Below are 10,784 nucleotides of genomic sequence, written 5' to 3'. Positions count from 1 at the left end.
GGTTGAGAGTTACTTAAATAAAAGTTTATTTACTTGTGTGTAAATATGGAAAAAATCATCTCTTATTAAAAAAACCTAGAAAATTCTTATTTTTTACTGCAAATTACAAATTACTACCATCTGGGGTGTCTACCCTACTCTGGACACTCACCTCCTCATTGGGCCAGTTGGATCCTCTATTGACACACAAGCATCGCCTCTAGGGTTAATGCTGCTGAGAATTCGGTAGAAGGAGGACATGAGCATCTGGGTGACCTCTAGAACAATATCATCTGCCCACCTTGTCTACACCAGTCACTGCTCCCTTTGCTTATAAGCAACCTGCCAGGAACAAATAGATATTCCTCTTCTCCCAAATTAGAATGCCTTGCCAGGAAAAGAATGTTCACTGGGGTACTGAAGCTGAAACCCTTAAAAAAACTGGCACTATAAATATATACATTAAATTGTAAGATGGTTTGTGGTAAAATGCTTTCTGAATGACAGCTAATTCAAGTGGGATTTTTGGAATACAATTCAGAATAGTACGTATGGAAATGCTTTTCTTTAACCAACAAATACCCTGTGTTAAGTATCTTATGATGTTATTATAGTCTAGTAAGATGACAGCTGTAGCATCTTATAGTTTGCTCTTCTCTTTCAGTGTCATAACTGTAGCCAAGAACACACCTTTCCGAAGAGGCAAACGAAGGGCAACTGCTTGCCCTACTTTGGTAAACCTAACATGAACCTCACCATTCTGGGGAGAGACGGCTGCAGGAGTACTACTTTAACTTTATACTTTTCTTTCTATTTCAATCTGATCCTCTAAGACCATTACCACTGTTAATACAGTCTTCCAATTTTATATTCATTAGAAGTAGGTTGGGCCTGAAACACTGATATATTTTTTTACACTGATAAATTTTAATCATCACCTATGTGTATACATACTATCTATTTACACTCAATTTTCTTCTGTCAAGAAAATGGAAAAGTGATGTTAAATTTTTGATACACACCCCTTCTGCTTTCTATGCTATAGAATTTTGATCTGATAAAACCCTAAAAGCCAAAAACTGTTGAGGAGAATACTGTTGTAATTCATGTTCTCTCTATAATTCTATTATTTTCTTGAGTCTATGTCCACCTCCATTTCCCTGCTGAGACTTCATGACTCACATTCATTTGTCTAGTACTGGTGTGTAGCTGAACCTACATCATCCAACCTCATAGTTGTTCTACTATCTTTTAAGAGACATTTCCCAGTTGTCTTTAAAATTTTTTCCATGAATGATTTAGTTCTTAGACCTCAATGTATAGTAAACAATAACCTCCCAAAATGAGAAAGACTTAATGAAATTGGTTGAATACAGGTAATTAGAAGAGGAGGTTCACAAGTGGGAAGAGAAATAACAATATGAAACATAGGATATAAACCCAGGGTTTGGGTGAGTAAATTCTTAAAAGATGGTTGTTCAAAAGATGTGTTATGTGTGGTTTCGGTAAGGGAAAATACAAGGCAATGACGGTAGGATACTTTCTCCTTTGGGAATGCCAAGGAATTACAGGAAAAGCATTAGAAATTATGGAAATTTGGAGTTCTCCAATTGCACAGTTGAGAGATGAAGTTGGAGGGGGGGTGGGGATAGAAAGAGAACTGAAAAGGAAGAGTCCTCAGGGACCTGGGCTTTCCAATCTTGCTGTGTTTTCATCTGGAATACATTATTCCAAGATCCTTCCACACTAACTTCAGAATCCCATTTCTGAGCTTTAAACTATTTCTGCTTTATACTAAGAAAACTACTGTAAAGTTTTCAATTAATTTTAAGGAACTGTAGTTTTGTGTTACTCATAGAAATCATTTTTTATTGAAGACAGACAAGTAGAAGTCTAGAAAATATCTAAAATATACATATGTAGAAATAATATATGAACATTGAAAGGAAAGAGGACATATTGATTGGATGGAATGCCAAGATCATAGAGCATATTTTTAGTGTTATTTCACAGATTTCAGGCAATAAATCAGAATTTTTAAAATGAAATCTCTAAAATATTACTTCCATGCCACTACTGGTGGCTTTGTTAATTCAGTCTTTAAAAATATCGCCTTACTCCATCTACTTTTCTCCACCTCCACAGCCTACCCTGCTTAGCTACTGTTCTTGCTTTCTTGAAGGACTTCCCTAGTCTCCTCACTGCTCTCCTCACCAACCACTCTAATTCTTTCCATTCTTTTGCTCACACTTTAATCCAAATGAACTTTCTAAAACAAAACAAAACAAAACAAAATGTTATCCAGTTGTCAGTGGTAGCCTACTGATCCCATAATAGAGTGAAATTCTTTACATAGCCTCACACTGTCCCATCCTGGCCTTGACTCCTGTGCCTCATGCTCTCCTTCACTACACTGCTGTAACTACTCTGGCCTGCTGACTTTCTCTTTCTTTCTCCCCAACAGTCTGGGGAACGCTGCTCACGTCTGCCTCTTCTCATCATATTAACTCTTGCTAGTTTGCCAGATTTCAATTCAAATATCACTTTCCTTCAGGGAAGCACTTTTTAATGCCTCCCAGACTACATCACAAACTCTTGTGTTAGTAAGTACCTCATAATTTCCTGATTTTTCCTTTATACTAATCCTAATTTGTCCTTACATTCCATTTGTGTAATTATTTGTGTAATCTTTTTCAACAGATTGTAGGTTTCATAAGGGCAGAGATTCTGTCTTGTTCATAATTTATTTCCCAAGATCTAACACAGCATCTGATATTTAGTAAAAAATGTTGAACAAATGAATAGAACAGAACAGACTAATGACTGTCAAGTGAATATCACTAGTGTATACATTTTTTAAAATATCCCCTTTCCATTCAATGATTACTCACTCATTGGTTCATACTGATAAACCATCCAAAAAGTTCATGAAGTTTTAATTTTTTTTCAACTTCACTGATTTCAAAGCACATCCCTTCTTAAAGTGAGTTAAAAATACCCCTCTTGAAATTTGTGATTTGGGGTAGATAAACGCAAACTTTATTGAAAATGCACTTAAACCACTCAGTCTAACTCTTTCACAACCTAGGTGTTAATTTACATATTAGTTCCTCTAGAGAAACTTTCCCTCATCTAAGTGCCCTTGTAATGTAAGGCCAAGATTAATATTCCTTGTGTGCGTGTCACTCTTCACAAGATTCAGGAACACAGGCTCCATCTTGAGTATCCACCATGCCCTGGGGCCTCATGGTCATTTATGCAACCAGTCAATAGGCAAGAAGATCTGGCAAAGGTACTACTCCATTGGTAAGAACCTGTACATGCGTATACCTTACTAAAAGGAATACCATAAATATTAGTCTATCTTCATGCACAGCAAGAAGAAAGAGGGTCGGAGAGCTCCAGGAAGTATTTGCCAACCTGCATGTCAGGTACCTAACCTTTTACATGTCCACTAAAATCTCTATATACGCCGTGCCATGGAATCATTCTGGTATTTCCTATTAAAACAATGTAGTCATGCCCTGGTGAGTGTGGCTCAGTTGGTTGGAGCAGCCTCTTGTAAACTAAGAGGCTGAGGATTTGATTCCAGTCAGGGCACACACCTAGGTTGCTAGTTGGTCCCGGGTCTGGCATGTACACGGGACAACCAATTGGTGTGTCTCAAGTGATGTTTCTCTCCCTCTTTCTCCCTCCCTTCTGCTCTCAATAGACATGTCATCTGGGGAGGCTAAAAAAAATTTAGTTATGGGGACATCAAGGCAACGCCAATGGGAATTAAATTTGAAATTGATGTCCTAAGGTTTCACCAAGTCTGCATCAAGCTTTACAGCTTTAACCTCCAAATTAGCTGAGAGTCACCACAGCATCTCCTTCCAGACCAGGCTGTAGCGCTGCTAGCGTGAGATTCCCATCAGCCACCACTGCCTGCCCGCCCAAGCTGCTTCCCGGACCAGGAGGCCTGTGCGTGGACGCACGTAGCAGGGAGGGAGGGAGGCTTTCCAGCACTCAGGCTGCTAGATAGGGATTGGGGGCGGAGAAGGGCAAAATAATGACTCTGGATCAGAAAAGTTAAATAATAATAAGGTGTGTCTTTACACTGTTCATGCCACAGAGGCAGAGGAGACACTTTGAAGGCCTCTCCCACTCTGCCTGTTACAATTGTTTTATCCTTACTTTTATTCTTGGTACTACTTGTGGGCTTATAGTTCAGCTGCAAGAAATAACAGTATTTTTAAATATCATATTTATATTCTCTTACAAATAAATACACCACGAAAAAGCAAAATATGGGAAACCGACTCGTAGGCTCCCCTTGGTCTCAGGCTTGGTCTGCGCAGGCGCGAGCCTGCAAGATGGCGGCAGCTGGAGCGCGCTGCTGCCTGTCGGGAGCTGTTAGCTCCGGGCCGGCTCTATCACAAGAAAGTTGCTGATCATTATGAAAATCCCAGAAACACAGGGTTTCTTGACAAGACAGCTAAAACTGTCGGAACTAGCCTTGACCGCTGTGGCTTAGTGGGTTGGGCATCCTCTGGCAAAGGGAAAGGTCCCCAGTGCACTCCTGTCAGGGCGCAGGTCTGGGCTGCCGCCCCGTCCCCGGTTGGGGTGGTGCGAGACGCAGCTTATGATGTTTCTCAAACACATCAATGTTTCTCCCACTCTCTTCCTCCCTCCCTTCCCCTCTCTCTATAAATAAATACATAAAATCTTGCTAAAAAGTGTTGGAACTGGATTGGTGGGCACTCCAGCATGTGGTGATGTAATGAGATTGCAGATTCTAGTGGATGAAAAGGGGAAGATGGTGGATGCCATGATGAAAACATTTGTCTGTGGTTCTGCAGCTGCGCCAGCTGGCTTCTTGCCCCCTGATAGAGTGAAAGGGAAGGCTGTGGAGGAAGCCTTGGCCATCGAAGACGCAGATAGCGCCAAGGCACTGTGCCCTCCCTCCCCCCGTGAACCTGCACTGTTCCACGCAGCCTGGAGAGTCGCTCGAGGCCTCCCGGGCTGCCTACAAACTCAAACAAGAACCCAGGGAAAGAGCTGCGGCACAGAAATGAGCCCTTGGCGCAGACTCCCACTGGGCGCCCCGCGGCACCCGGGTGTCAGAAGTTCCGCACGCTGCCACGTGTGCACACTTGCTGTTCACATTGTAGCTCCAGTGCAAGTGAAGCACATAGTTCAGTTGTTCTGAATTCTGGGGCTATTTTTAGCCCACTTTTATTGCCTTAACCCAGTTTATGTATGTTTTGAATTGTGTGTATGGCTTCAAAATTAAAATCAGTAACGAAGTCTCAAGTTCTACTCATCCATGAAGTGCACAGAGATCTGTTTTACCTGAATCTATTTTGGGGAAGAGTACCAATAGAACGCCTTGGTATCATTATTTGCTAGAACCAAATATTGTACATAAAATAGATTTACATTTACATAGTAAATAAAAGAATGTAGACCCTTTTTGGAAAGATACTTAAACAAGAATTATAAAATCATGAATTAGAAAAATCTAAAATTATAATTTAAGTGAGCAAACTATCTTCTCCCCATATGCATTTCACCTTCTCTAATCTCCATTAATCACTTCATCCTACCAATTATCTAAGCAAGAAACAAAGATAGACATATCTTACTTCTCTTGATCCAACCATAACCAGTCCACCAACACGTGATGTTTAACCTGCACTCTACGTATTTATTGATTGCCTTGTATCTACACTACCTAGCACAGAACCTATCACATTGCTCACCATAGTTCTTCTCACAAAGATTCACCTGACCATCACACCCACATGTCAAACCTTCCCACTACTGTGCATTCTCCTAAAGCTTTTAACACACCTCCGTATTATATCTGACTTTCCCATCCATCACAGTCCTCATCTAGAGGTTACAAGATTTGTCATTGGGTTGTTACAAATATTCAAAGACAGTGCTTGGAAAGTTCTCACCTCTATGTCTTATAATTATTTTTTATATGTCTGAGTCTCCCCAATGCTTTGGTTTCCAGTTCATTGATAATGGGAATTATCTTCATCTTTATATCCCAGGTGCCTGCCTCATTGTCTGACATAGAAGAAGCTCTCAACAATTGTGCTGAATAAACAAATTGCAAATAATAGTGTGAAATCTGAGATCACACATAAATCCATACTGAAAGTTCCATAAATTTCTGACACATAAACATAATTAGATATTGGTCATTTTTTCAAATTTCTGCATTTTTTCTCTCTTTTAAAAAATACCAAAGGGGGACCAACATTCACCAGAATGCACAGAATACCACAGATATTAGGAAATGTATGTTAGAATTGTTATAAGAAACTCAAATTCACCCACATGGCACAAAATGTCTATTAAGGTACCCTATTTAATAGTGTAGCTAGTAATCACAAAAAACATATGTGCAGTGTGGGTGAAGTATAGTTATTATGAGAGTTTTACCACGTGTTATCACTGGGCATTTTTCTTTTTGTATGGCACTATTTTTGCACCTTAGTAAAATTTTTATATATTTTAAAGTAACTTCTCTAAGAAAATTCAATTCAAATTGCACTTAAATATTTAAATTTAAATATTTGAAGAGAGACAAATATATTCTTCCATCAATATTCACAGTTGTATATCTCTTAGGAATATTCAAGTCAGTCACCGAAGACTCCTCAGCTGAAGAGCTCGGTCTGTTCAGTGTGTAAAACCTCATGATTATTGTTAAAATTCCAGGCAAACTAGAAATTATTTGAGCCAGAAATTACACAATTGTATACAGACCTCCAAACCAGTGGTTCTTCCCTAGAGCACTTTTAATCATTTTAGGAGAAAATGGTTTTATTTTATAAAGCTTAAAACTTGGAACTGCATAGAGTGTTGGGGGAAAAGCCTGACAAAGTGACCTTGCAAAGTGAATTTGCCTACAAGTGACCACCACAGGCAAAGCTTCCAGGAAGCTTTTAAGTCTATAAATTGAAAAACCTGGAATCATAAGTACCAGGAATATACAGTGCCTTAAATAAAGTAGTTTTATACTATTATTATTTTTGGATTTGAATCAGAAAAGCCTCTGTTTTTAAGCAGTTAGGAACTTCAAGAACTGAGTTGCAAATATGCAGTCTGACCATCTTAGTTCAAATATCTTACAATGAAAAGAGACTCAGGTTCTCAATAAAAGTGCTGAAAGAATTTTTCTTGAAAATTGAAATTTGTATCCTAAAGTTTATATAGAAAAATAAACAACAAGTAATAGTATCCAGGAAAACTCTAAAAAAGAACAACAGGGGACTAGCCCAACCAGATACTAAGATACACTACAAAATATCAATAATTAAAATGATATTTTATTTTACACAAAATAATTAAGTAGACCAATGGAATAGAATAGTATTTTTAGAAATAGACTGAAATACATACGGGAAATAAGAATATGATACATCAGGCTTTTCGTATCAAAGCTGCTGATTCACTTTTTAAAAACTGATATTAGAATAAGTGGATAGCCATTTGGAGAAAGATAAATTTGGACTGACACCTCACTACATATACTCCAGGAAAAACTCCAAAAAGAATAAAGATATAAAATTATAAAATATAATTTTTATAATTATAAGTATAAAACTATAAAAGAAAACAATATAAAATATTATGTGAAAACATGGGTGGATTTTCTTATTATCTTAAACTAGGGAAGGCCTTCCTAAATATAATATAAAATCCAAAAGTCATATGAGAAAAGACTGACAAATGAGAATACATAAAAGTAAAAACTTAAACACGTCATGTGTGAGGCGAAACACCATAAGAAAATAGTAAGACAAATAATCAACTGAGAAAAAACTTACAATTATTCTAGACAAAGGTAAATCTTCCTATAATATGTAAAGAGCCACTAGAAATGGAGAAAAGAACAAAAGTCCTAATAGAACTATGAAAGATATGAACAGAGAGCTCACAGGGAAGAAAATGTCCCTTAAACATGTGAAATAATGTTTGATTTCACTCATATTAAGAGAAATGTAAAGTAAAACTAAACAGCAAGGTGCCATTTCTCACATATCAACTTGGCAAAAATCCAAACATTCATACTGGTGGGAAACAAAATGGTACTACTTCTACATAGGATAATTTAGCCATCTCTGACAAAACTTTAGATATATCTTTGACCCCAAAATACTATTTCCAAAAATCTATCCCACTGATACACCCACACAAGTATAAAATCACACATGTAGAAGAATATCATTGCAACATCATTACTAAGAGCAAATGATTAGAAACAACCCAGGTATCTAGCAATAAATGATTAGTTGAATGGGCTGTGATACAGCCCCACTGAGGCTCAGTCTTGCGGTGATGAACAGATTGAAGTGTGGCCTTCCCCCTAAAACCAACTGTTTCAAGGTTGGTGCCTTTCCATTGAGAGGATTGGCGGCGAGGAAGCAAAGACATCAGGCTTAAGTATTATGTCCAAAAAAGGAAGTGGGCATGTTTACTGATGCATAAAACTAAGAAAAGCAAATCAATCCAAACCCTACTAAAGTTTCAAGGGAATTGTATTGACAAATAAATAACAACCCTCAACTGAAAGGGGCTTTAATGTCTGGGCCACAAAACAATCTCAGGTGTCCCAAATTTGGGCCAGAATGGAGTAGGCTACAAAAGCTTTACAGCCCTAGAAATCATACTTCCCTAAATCCACTTCAGCCATGGCCATGGAAGATAATAGGCAGAGACAAACCTCCCAGAAAGCGGAACTGGAGGACACAACAATGAACGAAAGTGTTCTTGCCATAGAGCAGAAGCAGGTCTAATTAAGGAACTCTGTTTACCCAGAGTAGAAGGCTTTGACAATGCTCACCCCTTGGGCTTTTATCATTGCTATAAATTTCCCTTTCCAAGTAGAAATTTAAATTATAATATTCTTGTCCCTGCTCCACCATTGTTTAATGAGTGTGTGTGTGCGTGTGTGTGTTGGGAGATAGATTGGAAGGGTAGGGGCAATAAATCTGTCTTCAGTGTATGGGTCTCAGGATCCAATGTTTTCACCTGATAAACTATAATATGCAGTAAAGCACCCAGAGATCCTGACCTTTGTAATGGATGCACTAACTGAATGGGACTTTGCGTTATCTCCTTCCAGGGGAACGAGTGGGTAGAAGGAAGGACACAACAGATAGCTGGTGCCAGAAGAAGAGGGTAAAGCAAAGACAACTATTTACTAACTCATTTTCTTCCTTCCCCGCCCTCTCACTTCCCTTTTGCTTTGCGGGATGATGACCAAGCAACTGAGCCACACTGGTCAGGGCTATTTTCATATTCTTAGAGTCAACATTTGTTCAGATTTAGCCTCTTGTGTGGCATTTTGTTTGTTCTGCATTGTTCTCTGCATCTCAAACCTTTCTTCTGGAATCACTTTTATTCTTCCTTAAGTATATCCTTCAGAAGGAATTTAGCAAAGTGTCTGTTGGACCGTCACAGTTGACTCTTTGTTTTGTTAAAAATATCTTCATGTGACATTGTTTCTGAGTGCACACATCTAGGTGAATAGTTATTTTCTTTCATAACTTTGAATATATTATTGTTGTTTTCCTTTGCTGCTGAGAATTCAGCTGTCAGATTGTTGTTCTGTTGTATACTTAAATTGTACTTGTTAAACAATATTTATCTGGCATTTACCACATGCTAGACTTTGTTCTAAGCACTTAACAAGTATCAATTTATTTAATTCTCATAACAACCCTATGACTATGAGGTGGGAACTGTAATTGTCATCCCTACTTTACAAATTAATTATTTAAAGCACAGAGAGTTCATTCACCCTTTTGCCTAACGTCACCCAGTTAGTGAGGGTCTGAGCCAGTATTTGAACGTGGGCTGTTTGGCTCCAGAGTTCCTGCTCTTAGGTATTACTTAATGATGCCTTTCTTACTTTTCTTCCCATCATTTTTTAAAAAAATCTTTTTGTTGTGTTTAACAAGTGTTGTAAGACAAATGTTTCTAACAAGTTAAAAATCAATCAACATTTTTGAGAAAAAAGTCTCTTTGTATGTAGTATTCTGCAGTTTGATGAAAACAGATACTTTTTCTTAATTTCTTTAATCATTTTTATTTATGACTTGTTAGGCTTCCTGAAACCATAGGCTGGTATCTTTCATCATTTCTGGAACTTTTTCAGCTCTTTTTAAAGAGAGTTGCCTCTCACTCATTCTTTCTAATTGTCCCTTAAATAATTTGGTTAGATGTATGTTGAATTTTCTAGCTAGGACCATTATGTCTCTTCAAAATTCTTTTATGCAATTTCTTTATTTTCTCTTTCTCTGCTACTGGACACTTCAGACAGGTCTTCCAGTTTATTATTTATCTTTAGCTGTGTCAAATCTGCTGTGTAGCCATTCCATTTTTCATTTTTAGATATTCTATCTCATTCATTTTTAAATATGACTGCCTAAATGTTTCTTAGCTGTACTTTTAATTTCTTCCTTTATTCGTTTAAACATAGTAAGCATACTTTTATCCTGTAATTTTTATCTCTAATACCTCAGTTCTTGCAAATCAGTTATGTGCTTTATTGTTCCCATGACTCTCACTCTTAATAATTTGTTTCTTGTGAATCAGTGATTTAATGGTGAGATAATATATTTTTGAACCATAACCTGAGAGACTTGTTTGAAGCTTGGGTTTAAAATTTATTATCTCCAAAGAGGATTTTTCTTTCTTCTTTTTTTTGAGAGTCACCCAAGCTGTGTGAATTCTGACTTCCAACACAAATGAGTACAAAATTTGGATTATGAATTTTCAGAGAAGTTGTTTTCCTTATT

General features: G+C 37.6%; 1 pseudogene; it reads left to right on the top strand.

Annotated features, from left to right (window-relative positions):
* The first annotated feature begins 3,498 nt into the window (after positions 1–3,498).
* Positions 3,499–5,036, top strand: LOC128780062 (iron-sulfur cluster assembly enzyme ISCU pseudogene; annotated as a pseudogene).
* Positions 5,037–10,784: the final 5,748 nt, after the last annotated feature.

The sequence above is a fragment of the Desmodus rotundus genome, chromosome 1 (genome assembly GCF_022682495.2).
Source record: "Desmodus rotundus isolate HL8 chromosome 1, HLdesRot8A.1, whole genome shotgun sequence".
NCBI lineage: Eukaryota > Metazoa > Chordata > Mammalia > Chiroptera > Phyllostomidae > Desmodus > Desmodus rotundus.
This window is presented reverse-complemented; position numbering and strand designations above follow the sequence as displayed.